The sequence below is a fragment of the Tachypleus tridentatus genome, chromosome 8, assembly GCF_004210375.1.
Source record: "Tachypleus tridentatus isolate NWPU-2018 chromosome 8, ASM421037v1, whole genome shotgun sequence".
In the NCBI taxonomy this organism is placed as follows: Eukaryota; Metazoa; Arthropoda; class Merostomata; order Xiphosura; family Limulidae; genus Tachypleus; species Tachypleus tridentatus.
The window spans coordinates 60,455,572-60,471,821 of NC_134832.1; the positions used below are offsets into that span (position 1 = coordinate 60,455,572).

The 16,250-nt window shown below is 30.2% G+C and overlaps 1 protein-coding gene across 11 annotated transcripts in view; it reads right to left on the minus strand.

Annotated features, from left to right (window-relative positions):
• LOC143222473 (tax1-binding protein 1 homolog) overlaps positions 1 to 8,048 on the minus strand; it is a 50,184-nt gene extending 42,136 nt beyond the window's left edge. For 2 of the 11 annotated variants that reach the window (XM_076449054.1, XM_076449048.1), the window contains exon 1: positions 7,934 to 8,048. The gene's annotated coding sequence lies outside the window, so the exon portion shown is untranslated. Of the gene's footprint in view, positions 1 to 7,164; positions 7,295 to 7,341; positions 7,460 to 7,509; positions 7,721 to 7,748; positions 7,782 to 7,830 lie in introns of those variants that run through there. The other 9 variants (XM_076449053.1, XM_076449047.1, XM_076449057.1 and 6 more) reach the window with 9 other exon arrangements.
• Positions 8,049 to 16,250: the final 8,202 nt, after the last annotated feature.

The window sequence follows — 16,250 nt, forward strand, 5'->3', positions numbered from 1 at the left end:
CAACGTTCCATAACTATTGTAATCTTTCTGGCTTTATAACTATGCAACAAAAGCCATTACATATTCAGCTAAACTCACTGATGTACTTCTTGAGAGAATAAAGCTTGAACTGGAAAGAAACTAGACAATTCTAGGTAGATTATAAATCATTTTATAGACAAAATAATTGGATTTCTACTAGTCATAAATATAAAAAAGAACTATTGGTATGTTCTTAAAGAGAGGACATGACAAGTGGGTTTGGCAAGGGGGGGGTCTACTAATTTTCTATTTTATCTCTAACTAAACAAGAATCAAGGTTATGTAAATTTTGGTGTGCCTGAAAGATAGCAATATGATAAATGATTACTAAACTCTCTACATTTTGGATAGGTAGTAAAAAAATTAAAAAGAGAAGACAAACTTCTTAGTTTTCATATTAGGAAAGATTGAGAATTTACTGAAAGCATTTCCTTATAAAATTATAAATTTAAAACATAAATAACATCAGATTTATTATTTACATTCTGATGCTAAGTTCATTCATATACATCAATAATAGTTTAATTAAATTTTGAATGTAGCTCTGAGAAAGGTTGTAACACACAAACCTTTGACCCACCTGACATGGCTTTATTTTTGTGCAACTTACTTTCATTAAGGAAAGCTGTTAGAACTTTTATTATGTACATCTATGTGCAAGCTGTATGCTGTTTAGTTCATTATAGTACAAAGTTCAAAACAAAGTAACTGTGTGCTTGCTTTGGGTATGGTGCATTTTACTGTACATATTCAGAAATGATGGGGGGGGGTGTCAAATCTCATGTCTCAACAAATTCTTTTGCATACAGGATGTGGGAGTTTGGGTTAAACAGAATCCTGCTTATTACATATATCATTCAGATAACATAGTATCTAAGAATTAGTTAAATGAGAATCCCCTTTGGTAAATTGATGTTGGCCTTTTTTTTATAATAATTAAATGATTTTATTAAGCTTCTTTCTAGAAATTCTATACAATTTCCACAACTACAATTAAATGATTTTATTAAGCTTCTTTCTAGAAATTCTATACAATTTCCATAACTACAATTAAATGATTTTATTAAGCTTCTTTCTAGAAATTCTCTACAATTTCCATAACTACAATTAAATGATTTTATTAAGCTTCTTTCTAGAAATTCTATACAATTTCCATAACTACAATTAAATGATTTTATTAAGCTTCTTTCTAGAAATTCTCTACAATTTCCATAACTACAATTAAATGATTTTATTAAGCTTCTTTCTAGAAATTCTATACAATTTCCATAACTACAATTAAATGATTTTATTAAGCTTCTTTCTAGAAATTCTATACAATTTCCACAACTACAATTAAATGATTTTATTAAGCTTCTTTCTAGAAATTCTATACAATTTCCACAACTACAATTAAATGATTTTATTAAGCTTCTTTCTAGAAATTCTATACAATTTCCATAACTACAATTAAATGATTTTATTAAGCTTCTTTCTAGAAATTCTATACAATTTCCATAACTACAATTAAATGATTTTATTAAGCTTCTTTCTAGAAATTCTATACAATTTCCATAACTACAATTAAATGATTTTATTAAGCTTCTTTCTAGAAATTCTATACAATTTCCATAACTACAATTAAATGATTTTATTAAGCTTCTTTCTAGAAATTCTATACAATTTCCATAACTACAATTAAATGATTTTATTAAGCTTCTTTCTAGAAATTCTATACAATTTCCACAACTACAATTAAATGATTTTATTAAGCTTCTTTCTAGAAATTCTATACAATTTCCACAACTACAATTAAATGATTTTATTAAGCTTCTTTCTAGAAATTCTATACAATTTCCACAACTACAATTAAATGATTTTATTAAGCTTCTTTCTAGAAATTCTATACAATTTCCATAACTACAATTAAATGATTTTATTAAGCTTCTTTCTAGAAATTCTATACAATTTCCATAACTACAATTAAATGATTTTATTAAGCTTCTTTCTAGAAATTCTCTACAATTTCCATAACTACAATTAAATGATTTTATTAAGCTTCTTTCTAGAAATTCTATACAATTTCCATAACTACAATTAAATGATTTTATTAAGCTTCTTTCTAGAAATTCTATACAATTTCCACAACTACAATTAAATGATTTTATTAAGCTTCTTTCTAGAAATTCTATACAATTTCCACAACTACAATTAAATGATTTTATTAAGCTTCTTTCTAGAAATTCTCTACAATTTCCATAACTACAATTAAATGATTTTATTAAGCTTCTTTCTAGAAATTCTATACAATTTCCATAACTACAATTAAATGATTTTATTAAGCTTCTTTCTAGAAATTCTATACAATTTCCATAACTACAATTAAATGATTTTATTAAGCTTCTTTCTAGAAATTCTATACAATTTCCATAACTACAATTAAATGATTTTATTAAGCTTCTTTCTAGAAATTCTATACAATTTCCATAACTACAATTAAATGATTTTATTAAGCTTCTTTCTAGAAATTCTATACAATTTCCATAACTACAATTAAATGATTTTATTAAGCTTCTTTCTAGAAATTCTCTACAATTCCCACAACTACAGAAGTTGGCTGTAATTTCTACTTCAACCTTCATTAACCCCTTTAAAAATATGAGTTAATAACTTCAATTTTCAAACTCCTGCCAACAGTCTACAGACCTACTAAGTGTGTAAAGTATGCTCACTTATCTGCCTTTAAAACTCTTAGTCATGGAGTTTTATTTTCAATCTATCAGTCTTTTTATTCACAAGGAGGAAATTAGTATCTAGGTGATTTGAATGAATCCTTATAACAAACAGGATCTGGAATATTATCAGAATTTCATTTATTTATTTGTCAGAATTTATTTAACAATTATCTATCTCTATTTGAACAATATCATAGTAGTTTTTCATAAGCTGTGATTTTCTAATTTTTTTTAAAACAAAATTTCTAACTTTCCAATAGTTCTGTTAACTTTCCATCTTACATATGAACATCAACTTAAGATAATTATTCTTGATGTTTTTTTTATCTCCAGTTAGGATTTGATTTTCACTTTGCTAAACTTTGTCCAAAATCTAGTTCATTATCATAAATGGTATATCTTGTTTTGTGCATAGTTCCTATCATCTGAGAAAGATAAATTTTCAGGTTTTAAAACTTAACATTTTCTGTTCCTTAGAACCTTAGGAGGTGAATTTTACTGTGCATTTATGTAAACCTAAATCAATGACCTAATACTGATTTACTTTTAAAAGCAATAATTTATATATCTAAGATTTATTTATCAGGAATATTCTCTAATTCAACTGTTAATATTACGTGACACAACTAATACTTTGTCATTATTGTCACTGATAATTAAATTTTGTATATCAAATATTGCTATTAAAAATAAACCACTGATTTAGGTTCGCATAAATGCACAGTAAAATTCACCATGGATTATGTTGTGCCCTAAACAGAAAACAACAACAACTATAATTTTCTTCCTTTTAATTGCTAAAAATCATATACAAGATAAGGTTAATTATTATGAATTTGACAATAAACTAAATGCACAACATATTTAAGCAAATGTTAAAAATCATTCAAAACAATTATGTTCCAAAACAGAGAAGATCAAATCTATCTGGCTTACTAAAGACAAAAAAAATAAACACGAATTAAATTTTACAAATTGAGTAGAAGGGTTATAAAGGTACTGAAAAGCTAGAAATTTGCTTAAATAAATAAATTACAAAATTCAATAGAGCTTATGAGAAACTACTGGATGATAATGTTATAACCAACACCAAGAATTGTTTAATACTTGTTTGAGGTTGAGGGCTACAAGATGGTCAAGCTTTTAAATTTCTCAGAAGCAATACTCCAGATCTTGAGAGAACTTTAGAAAATATTCAAAGTTGGTCAAATCACATAGATATTAATCTCAGGTTGGTAAATAAATATAATGAGAGACCCAAAATAAAGCACTAGGACCTATGGGCTTTAAAGGTCAAAAATCACATAAATGATCGTATATATCTTCCATTTTTGATATGATAATGAACTGTAAGGAAGAAACTGAAGATTGAAGAGTTATTGCAGTTATCCCTGTTTTAAAAGCTGCATGATTAATAGTTGTCATGGAAATTTTAGCCACCTTTAGTTTAATAATTCTAGAGTCTATTGAAAGAAGCTTTATAAAAATCATTTAAAAAATATGATAAAAGATAGCTAATATCAATTCAACAAAATGAAATCTAGACTTAAGTATTTTAAAGACAGAGAAAGAATGGATGTGATTTACTTAGATTTTTTTAAAATCCTTGACAGGCAGACACAAAAAAATGGCTAATAAAATCAAATCAGTGACAGTTGTGGACAGTTTAGTTAAACTGATTATACAAAAATTGAGTGACAGACAGCAGAAATTTGTTATTAATGGAGTCCAGTGAAACTGAACATTTGTTTCTGGTGGTTTTTGTCTCAGACATAAGAGTTTGAGACTGTTTTTTTTCTTATTTATAATGATGACACTGATAGGTGAATAATTAGTAAAGTTAACCTGCAGAAAATATTAGTCAGCAGTTCACAAGTACAAACTTTAAGTTCCTTTAAAATTCTAGATTAAAATCTATCTGGTCTAGGGTACCATGACTTCTATAACACTTTCAGAACTTAAAACGATACATTGTACGTCAACGTTTTCCCTATACATTAAGTACACTGAGTGAGGCATAGTACCAGTATCTTTCTTTGTAAAAACTAAAGAGAACGTGTAATAAGTTTACTATCTCATAAATTTCCAAGATCAACTCCCCACTGTCATTTTTAAGAGGCTCAATCCCCATCTTAATATTTTGTTTACTCATCATATACCTAAAGAATTCCTTATTGTTTACCTCTCTTGGCCAACCCTTTTTCCTATACAGTTTTTGCCCTTTTTAACCAGTTCTCTTGATTTCCTATAGCACTCATTATGTACACTACATTTAAATTTATAATGTTTATCCCTAATATGATCTCTTAAATCTTTAATAAACTATGTTGGATTATTCCACAATAGTGACACTACAAAAAAAGGATTTCTCTCTGTATATACATAAGGGGTGAAATGACAACAAAACTGTGAGAAATAGTCAAAAAGTGATAGTAAAGAAGTTTAATCCATATATGTTAGAATAAGGGGTTCCAAAGGAAAAGTTTTTAACTAGCAATTGTTATTAAACAAATAAAAGACAAATAATATTAATAAGGAACTATATAGTGAAATCAGAGTTGTTACTAATAAAAATGATGATGCAATTATAGAAATGTAATGTTTGGCACATTAAGCAGGATTATGTGCAGTCAAATGGTGAAGAAATTACATATTATATAGACTAGTTCCTTATCTGCATGTAAAATGCATGATTCAATTTGATGGATGAATATAACACAATTTGTTCCTTATTTTACAAAGTTTTCTTTCTCTTTCTTAACCTTAGTTTCTGGGTCTGGCTAAAGGGGAAAAAAAACATTTTCTTTTTGAGAACTGTTCAGGTAGCAACTCTAGAGGAGGATTTCTTGAAGTAGTTTAGAATGATTTTCTTTACCAAAGTATTAGAGTCAACCAAAGAAAATCCAATTTTACATTTACTGTTAACTACTGATGAGAATATGGCTACAAAAGTTGATGTACACTAAATATTAGATAAATAATCAATGTATTATTAAGTGTCATGTTTCCCTCTCTTTGAGAAGAAAGGAAATAAAACTCCTAATATTTGCTACTTTGGTCTCACTTTGATTACTATGTACAGTCTCCTTATATAAGGAAGAGATTTATTGAAAGGGATCCACATCAGGCTATGAAGATGAGGTAGGTTATCTTACAGGGACAGTTAAAGACCTAATTTGAGAAAACAAGAGTAAGATGATGTTATTGAAATTTAAAAGATTATATGGATGATCAACTACATAAAGGTGTTCATTTGTTCTATATTTTGAAGATAACTGGGCAAGGAAGGCACATGTATATGACTTGTAAAAGAAAGGCTAAGTTCCAGTCAACAACTTTTTCTCAAGGAATGATTTGTCGTCAGCTATAGTGGAGGCATGTAAATGAGAATTATTTAAGTGGAATTATTTTCTGAAAGATGGTGTGTATATGTAATCTTGAAGGTCTCTTGTTTACTGTACTTTATTTCTTTACATTGACACTGGATCAAATGGCCAAATATAAAAAATACATAACTGCTACAACAGGTTCATTAAAATAATGTTTTCTTTAGATTAGTGACATTCAATAAACATATCTTAAAATATATTTAATTACTTCATTAAAAACTGGTTTCAAAAAATGAGATATTCAGTAAAAAAATCTTTACAAACAAATTATGTTATATTGGCTTTTTTCATTTAGAAATTACTTTTTAATTCATAAATACAATGGTAGTGAGACTTCAGAAACACTTGTCTGTAGTCTTAGCCTTTTTTTTTTTTTTTTTTTTAACTCCACACTCAGTATTGATGTAAATTATCATATAAAATATAAGAAAACTGAATATGATCTTCACAATGTTATAAATATAACACTGAAGAACAATATGAGACATTATAATTTTTTAAAGTTTTCAGTGCTGACTAAAGTATAGAAAACATTTTTGATGAAGACAAGAAATAACTTCAGATGTCTTTTTTTTTTATATATTCTACTTGACATTTTGGATTATCTTCTTTTTAAGGGTTTTCAAATATCACATTATAAAACCAATTTAAAAAGATGCAAGATGAAATAAAAAGGGGCTCATTTGTTCATAAAGGCTATACAAAGCCTTTCAAACACTTGTAATACATACGTACATATAGACACACTATATATTACTGACTATAAAGCTTAAACTGAAAATATAGAAGTTTTATAATATTAATAGTTTATTGCCTGCATTTACTATATGGCAAAGTTACTACTATCAATAGTAGCACTACTACTGCTAGTTGTTGTCCCTAATTTTGACTTTGGACTATTGATTGTGGGGGACAGTCCATTTACAGTACACTACCATCTATTCTAACAGAATAGTGCAAGTCTTAAGTAATGGACTCACATTCACGACGCATTAAAAAACAGCTTAAGTCTAAACTGTAGTACAACTAATATTACTCACGTCACCATTTGTTACAAATAAATTAGGCCTGATGTCATCGTACTACTACTTATATTAACCCAGTACTGATGTATTCTAAAGATGACTGATATGGGTATTAAAACTTTAATTAAAGTACAGAACAATGTTTCGACCCTCTTAGGTCATATTCAGGTAAACAAATTCTCTTTAGAATACCATTGTACTTCAAGTGGGCTTCTTGCATCATGAATAATCTAGTACTCTATTACTAAAACCATACTAACAGCAAACAGAAGTACAGCCAACTGTTATTGTTTACATTACGCGACTAATTCTTACGATGTTACATTTAATAAGAAAAGGTTGAAAAGTTATTTTACTTACATATTTTTTACGTTATAATCTAGTTATTTTGAACTAATATTGTGAGTCGCGCTATAAAATGAGTAATATTATATTACCTGTCTCAATAGGCATTAAATTCTTATCAATTATTATTATTACTAGGTCACTAGTAAAGCGATGTTTACAACACTACGCAAAAGAAAGGAAACCTATTCCTTTTGTCTTTAATTCGATTAAAATATTTTAACCTAAGCATTTGAATTAGTTCTACGACTTACACGTACAAGAAACGACCATATCATTTCTTATCGTAGATTAAAATTATATCTACGTATGTATTGTATTAACATTGTAAGTTACCTAATATATTAAGTTTACTCCTGTGTCAACCTTTTCACAACATAAAAATCATCACTACATTTCAGATACTAATTATTACTTTACTTAACAAGTATCCAATCACCTTTAACTTTGAAGGGAAATGTTTATAAACGCCTGATGACGTCGCGAATTTTGTCTCAAATACGCCCTCTTATGAAATACTTTTTATAACTTTCTTTATAGAGACAAAATGCAATAATTTAAATGTCAAATCATAAAAAAACAACCACAACAACCACACATCAACAACGCAGTAACCACGAATTAGTATTCGCAAAATAATAAAGCTAAAAAAAGAACCCACCTAATATATATATATATATATGATTGGAACGATTCTCCAGACTACAACATCAACCGCTTTCTTGTGATTGAACTACGATTCCAAATTAACATGAGTTAAATTCATAAACAGTATTCTAACCAAAGTTTGTGAACGTACGAATTATGCCAGGAGTATATCTTCAACTGACAACATAATTAAAATCTACAAAGAGTACATTCGCCCAGTAATTAAATATGTATGCCCATCGTGGATAAACACATCACCCAAACTCGTCAATAAACTACAAAAAAAGTACACAATTCATTACTGATATACTGTACAAAGAACCCAGATACATTTAATCAAAATGCACGCACAATTACAGAAGTATACAAACTATCTCCGATAGACACTTACATAATTCGCTCATTTATGTCGCGAGAAGTTATTGCAAAATGTCCTTCTACGCAAATTAGATCGTTCTGCGTACATTATAGAAATAGCCAAATACCTATCATCAGTTAATATTTATGTTAAGAATAAGAATTCAATTATTGCGACTACTTTCCGTCTGCCAGTAACAGGCGTATGCAAGGATTGCAAATTTTGTTTGGGTGATTTTAATTTCAGACAATATTGACTGGGAAATGCTAGAGTCAAATTATGAGAGAAAAAGGTTTCTGGAAACTGTTCACGGAGGTTTTATGCACCAATTAATCAAGAAACTCACAAGAAACAATGTTATTTTATATTTGTTGCTAACTTCAAATATGGAAATAATTAAGAGGGTGGAAATTGCATAACATCTGGGTGCAAGTGATCATTGATGTTTTAAGTTCGAGTGTATGTGTGTGTGTGTTTTTTATAGCAAAACCTCATCGGGCTATCTGATGAGTCCACCGAGGGGAATCCCCTGATTTTAGTACTGTAAATCTGTAGACTTACAGCTGTACCAGTAGGGACTTTACGTTCGATGTTTTTCTGCATGTGAGATAAGAAATAATAATATTTTGGTCAGAAATTTCAAAATGTATTTTGAAGGTATGCGACAAGAATTATTTGATGTAAATGGGGAAGATGAGTTATTTGGAGACACTTATCAGATGTAGGATTTTTTTTTAAGGATAAATTTTTAAGTATTCAAGCGCGTTAAGGCGTGCGACTCGTAATCCGAGGGTCGCGGGTTCGCATCTCCGTCGCGCCAAACATGCTCGCCCTTTCAGCCGTGGGGGCGTTATATGTGACGGTCAATCTCATTATTCGTTGGTAAAAGAGTAGCCCAAAAGTTGGCGGTGGGTGATGATGACTAGCTGCTTTCCCTCTAGTCTTACACTGCTAAATTAGGGGCGGCTAGCACAGATAGCCCTCGAGTAGCTTTGTGCGAAATTCAAAAACAAACAAACAAACAAACCTTATAGAAAGAAGAGAGTAGATGCAAGCAATAAACCAAGTTGGTTTACAAAGGGTCTAAGAGATGAAATTAAAGAAAAGCACTATAAATTTAAGAAATGTAAATTAACTGATATGACAAGAGATTTAGAAGATTAAAAAATTTAGTGAAACAGAAAATTGGGACAGCAAAAAGATGTATGAGAAAAGGTTGACTGAAAATGTAACAATTAACTGTAAGGATTTCTTCTACTACATTAAGGATAAACAAAATGTTAAAATAGAGGTAGGACCCTTAAAGGGTGATTAAAAAAAAGTAACTATCCAGATGGTGATTATGAGGTAGTGAGGTTATTAAATTTTATTATTTTTTTTAGTAACAAAGATTTAAACAGTATTCCACATCACGAATATATAAATGGTAAGGAGATCAAATAAGATCATTGCATTAATTTTTAGATTGTTGCAAAAAAATTGGAAAGCTTAATAAACTATAAGGCTTTTGGACCAGATAACATATCTATAAAGAGTTTGAAGATGGTTAAAGGTTGGAGATGTGAGTCACTTACTACTATCCTAAATGTCCTTGAACAATTAGTACCAGAAGATTGAAAGTAATGTAATTCCTCTTTTCAAAGAAGGTAGTAAAGGTTGTCCCAGTAATTATAGACCCATTAGTCTTACATTAGCTGTGGAAAAAGTTTTGGAAAGTCTGTTAAAAGATGCTTTGGAAAATCATTTAATAAAGTTTAGAATTTTCTTGGATAGTCAACATGGTTTCACTAAGGGAAAATCTTGCCTTACAAATCTTTTGACATTCTTTGGAAACAGTTTCTGCTTGTGTAGATGAGGATAGAGTGTAGATTTGGTATGTGTGGAATCTCGGAAAGCACTTGAGAATGTACCACCTAAAATGCTTGTAAACAAATTATCTCTATAGGTGTGAGCAATAAGTCAGCAAATTGGATAGAAGAGTGGCTAGATGGAAGAAAATAGAGGGTTGTTTCAATTGGAGTTCAGTCGATTTGGAGTAATATCACAAGTGGGGTACCTCGGGGCTCAATTTTAGGACCTTTAGACCTTTTGATTTACATCTGTGAAGAGGGTGCTGCTGATGTACAAAAGGTTTTAGATCATCCAGTAAGTTGGGCAAATAAAATGCAGACAGTTTTTTAATTATGATAAATGCAAGATAATCATGTGGGTTATAATTTGAATTATAAGTATAATTTGGATGGTGATAACCTTGATAAGAAAGAAATGGATTTTGCTGTAATAGTCAATCAGTCTTTAAAGCTACCCAAGTAGTGTGCAGTTGTTAGTGGTAGGGTAAATAGGAGTTTAGGTTATATCTACAGAAATGTTGGATACATATCTAAAAAGATTATTATTTCATTATACAGGTCACTGATTAGGCCATATTTAGAATATTGTGTTCAGACTTGGGCTCCTTACATTAGCAAGGACATTGAATTATTAGAAAGGGTTCACAGAAGGGGTACTAGAACAGTGTCTTGGATGGAGGGTTTGTAATACAATGAGAGACTGGAACAGATAAGATGGACCAACAGGTCCCATGTTGTTCCAAAATGTTATGTTAATATGTTTTTGATAATATAGTTAGTTTGTTAACCTTTCTTACAGCACGTGTGGCAGTTCTTTCCATGGCTGCTACTTTCTTTTAAGGTTCTTGGTTATAAAAGAAATGATGACACATGAAATCAAAATAAGGGAATCATTAGTAAAAAATAAAAGTGAAACATAATTTAAATATTTTTCATTTAAAATATATTCATCAATATTATTTAACATTATATAAATGCATTCTTAACCATTTTCTATAGATAAAAATAAGTTGCAAAACTTCATAAACACAAAGGAAAAATAACAAATGTCTAAATTTGAAACCTTCCTTGAACTAGATACTCTATCTCACTAATCAGCTCATGTTCTTTCTGTGTTATTTCTCATAGCAAAAACACATCTGGCTATCTGCTGAGCACACCAAGAGGAATCGAATCCATGATTTTAGTATTGTAAATTCATAGACTTACTGCATACTAGTGGGGAGCTGTTCTTTCTGTAACAAATATTCTCTTTAGATATGATATGAAATTTAGATTTAAGACCATCATTCACACTACAACTCCCTTTTTCAAAATTTCTGTATTTTCTGTTAATTCAGTTTGAACATATAACTGTCACTCAAGTAAACACATTATAAGTTTGCTTCTTGTTAGCTCTGTCTGAGACCTTGTTCACTAATTGGAAATTAACCGAGTTACCAGCAGGAAAAAAGGCACACTGAGAATATGTTTCATGTACAAACCTGAATTAAGTTTTATTGTATTTTTTAGTATTAAAACCTGACTCTCCAATGATATAAAAATTTTTACTGAGAGTTTTCTCTATTCAAAATTTTTATTAGTCTGTTAATTTTAGTAAGATTTTGATGTACCTTTTCATTAGAGCTTTTTGTAATATTTAATACTTTTTTTAGTTTAGCTGATAACTCAGCATTTCCTGTTTTTAGATATACTTTTAACATTTGGTTTCTTTTCATATTGTAGTTTCACTTAAATGAAGTTCACTTTAAGATGGGATATGCATTAAACTGTTGAGAGAGAGATCACTGAAGCTTCATTTTCTTTCTCTCTCACTTGCTAGTTAAACACAGCTGCGTTTGCTTTATTTATGAGTTTTTATTTGTTAATAATGATTATTCTTTTTAGACATTTCATAATTCAAATATTTAGTTTTGATGAATTCATTCAAAGGTGGAAGAGAAAAACTGGCACAATCTCTGTAAGAAGGTATCTTTCAAATAACCATTTGTTAGTTCCTAATTGACTATTCCAGTGGAAATCCACTATGAAAAGTACCATAGTAGTATGTAACTTAAAAAATCAAAATCATTTTCTTAGTAGTAGAAATTAATATAATTCAAAGTTACACTTTAGATTTGTTTTCAAACTATATTTGTGCAAATCTGTTCTAGCCATTCCTAATTTAGAGTTGACAGATTAGAGAGAAGGCATCAACCTATGGGTTGCTCTTTTCATATCTAACAGTAGGATTTGATAATCACTCTTATAACACACCCTTGGCCCTAAAGTTTGGAAAGCAATTTTTTTACTGCAGATATTGGCCTGTATGCCCTTAGTCGGGAATGCTAAACACAGGGCTTTCCAGTGTTAACAGAATTAAAATAGAAAAAAAAAAAAAGACATTAAATTGAACAGACGAACGTACATAACAAGTTCAAATGATGCCCATTTGCAGGAGTGAATTACATAGTTTAAAAAAAAGTAAAGTCTAAAAATAGTAAACCAACCAACAGAAGGGTAACATTAAATGTAGCTTTATATTGTATATTAAGATACAAATCAAATATTAAATTACAGTAAGTATATCCATCATGTTTCTGAAACAAAGTAAAGAGTAGAATGTCAGGTGGTATTTATAAGTGTATAAAAATATTTGGCTTGTTTTGAATTTGCACATTTTAGGAATAAAAACCTATTCCTTATTTAACATTGATAGACTAGAAGTAAGACATTCATCTCTAATTCTCAAGTTCTCTTTTACTGGTGAATAGAGGGGTTAGCTGTACTGTTATAACACCCTTACAGATGGAAAGGTGAGCTTGTTCGGTGACGTAGAATCAAACTCATGACTTAAATACTATAATTCGAATGGCTTAACCAAATATCAAGCCTCGTTGGACCCTAAGTAAGAAGTAATAAAAGTAAAGAAATTTAATAGCTTTTCGTTCAGCTGTGTTTGATATAAAGAAAACATTATCTACAAATGTAGATACTTCACTTTACTTACAGTTAGAAATTATAAAATTTATTGCCTTGGTCAAAACAACTACTGTGATCAAAGAAGATATCAATGTTCATTTCTTAACTTCTGTCTTTGTGTCTTTTATATGTACAAACAGATATAAAATGTTTGCAGCCCTGAAGATAGTGTTGTATAAAATAAGTACTGATTCACTTGCAGATCACTCACCTGCCTTCATTTAATTATCTGTAAATAAAGTATTACTTTTTAATCTTGGATGACTTTAAACGTTTACTTAGTAGCATGCCAATTTGAATAATATAATAAAGCTTAGTCACCTGTTTGCTTACAAATATTCTATTTCAAACTACCTTTTTGTGACCTAATTGTTTAATTACCTATTTTTACACATTGATGGCTCGGCATGACCAGGTAGGTTAAGGCGTTCGACTCATAATCTGAGGGTCGTGAGTTTGAAACCCCATCGCACCAAACATGCTCGCCCTTTCAGCCGTGGGGGCGTTATAATGTTACGGTCAATCCCGCTATTCGTTGGTAAAAAGAGTAGCCCAAGAGTTGGCGGTGGGTGGTTACAACTAGTTGCCTTCCCTCTAGTCCTACACTGCTAAATTAAGGACGGTTAGCGTAGATAGCCCTCGAGTAGCTTTGCGCGAAATAAAAAAAAACAAACAATTTTCACTCATTGTGTTGAGTTGTAAAGTTTGTTTGTTTGTTTGTTTAATTTCACTCATTGTGTTGAGTTGTAAAGAAAATAAAAATGTTAAAATACAGTAATTAACACTCGACAATGTGCTACAGTAGTTGTTATTAATGTGTGTAATTTTTATCCTTGAAATATTAATTATATCACACACACATATATGTATTATACATAGCTTTCTTGAGACTGGGCCTGGCATGGCCTAGCGCGTTAAGGCGTGTGCTTCGTAATCTGAGGGTCGCGCCAAATATGCTCGCCCTCCCAGCTGTGGGGGCGTTATAATGTACGGTCAATCCCACTATTCGTTGGTAAAAAGAGTAACCCAAGAGTTGGCGGTGGGTGGTTACAACTAGTTGCCTTCCCTGTAGTTCTACACTGCTAAATTAGGGACGGCTAACAGAGATAGCCCTCCAGTTGCTTTGTGCGAAATATCAAAACAAACAAAATCTTGAGATCGTAACAAGTTTAAATCCATTATCGTGTCTCTGCTTAGGCTACACAGATACTTGTTATCATTAAACACGGTGATGTTTAATATGTAGGAATGGGCCAAGATAAAAATGGTTGCAACTTCAATCTATTACTCTATAATGCTTACAGATAACTGCTAACGTTGAGTTATAGCCTAATTCCAGCACCTCATTATCGAGTGTTCCACAGTTCGTTTTAGAGTAATATTGTTCTTTTCTTCTACCACACGCAATTTTGTGAGAAAATAACAAAAACTACTACTTAGCAGGGTGTTCAGTTTATACACCAATACTCTCCCCATGTTTCATTTCTGGATGCTACTAGATGGCAGCATATGTTGTTCTTATATAGCGACCATTTGTGAATTTTCACAAACAAACTTGATATTTGCTGAACAATTTTTGTAAAAATAAATAAACAAAGAAAGAAAGCATAATCTAAATTAATATTCAAGGTATCACGAAGATCAAGCATTAATGCAACTAACAAATTGTGTACATGTTTTTGATGTCTAACTTTAAAAACAATCACCAGTTTCTTAATTATCAAAAAAATACATTATACAGTGGTCTATCTTCAAATTTATAATGAAACTAAACCTTGTAGCTGTGTATGCTTGAATCATATGTCATGTCTGTGATATATATCATGTTTTTCCTATTAACTGTCGACATGACATTAACATTTGGTGGAGTCGATTTTATGCACATGCAGTGAGTTGGGGAAATGTTGAAAAGCGTAGGGTTTGTAAATATCTCCTTAACATCAGTCCAGTGCTCCAGGGTACTCGTACCGTCCTGAGGGAATAATTCCAGCTTCACTGGCCTCCATTGTGATAAAAAAATTAGAGAACTGACAAGCCTAACTTGATGTTAACAATATGTATTGCCATTGAATTATTAAAATAAAACAAATGTTTATTTACTAACCTACTGCAATGAAATTATTAAGATAAAGAGAGGAAACAAGTAAAAAATTTTGCCAAAGATAAGTATAAAGTAGGAATGGTAATGACAAAACATACAGAACCAAGGTAGGGAGGAAAACCATGCAAAACTCCCTATATAAGGAGCCAGTAAGTCAATATTACAAACTTATGATTTATTCATGATATCAGAAAAACACGTGTGTTCAAAAATTCATGATGGAAGATGATAAAAACACTATAACTCGAGTGCTTTCAAAACGTCCATCTTTAGATGGTGCTTTGGTTATAGTCTTTTTTTTAATCATATGTTTACAAGCTTACGGTTATTATCCTCTGTAAGACTATATTGCACTATTCAGTTTAAATGCTTTCAATCAAACCTGAATTCATACACCCGACAGAAATTCAACATTTCGTTGTAGATAAAAGTTATTATTGAGGAAGATTTGGTTACTTCTGTAGTAAATTTTGTATAGTTTTCTGTATTCATTCCTACCTGTTCTTTTTGGCATTGACATCCCTACACCATACTTAGTTTTTTGCCAAAAAATACCTTGTAACTTAAATGTTTTTAACGAGAAACGGTGCCAATTTTAAGAAAATAAATATTTACGAATTTCGAATAAAACATCTTATGTGATAAGAAATATGTAATAAAATTGAGCCAATACTGAACTGGGAACTTACGATATAGTAGTTTCAAAATTAAGTGTTAATAGTAATAAAAAAAGAAAATCACTCGAAACAGAGTATAGATACCTCCTACATTATATCTAGCGAATCTGTAAAGGAGTTGTTCTGTGTTTAACGTAGTTTACATAAACAATCACAGTATT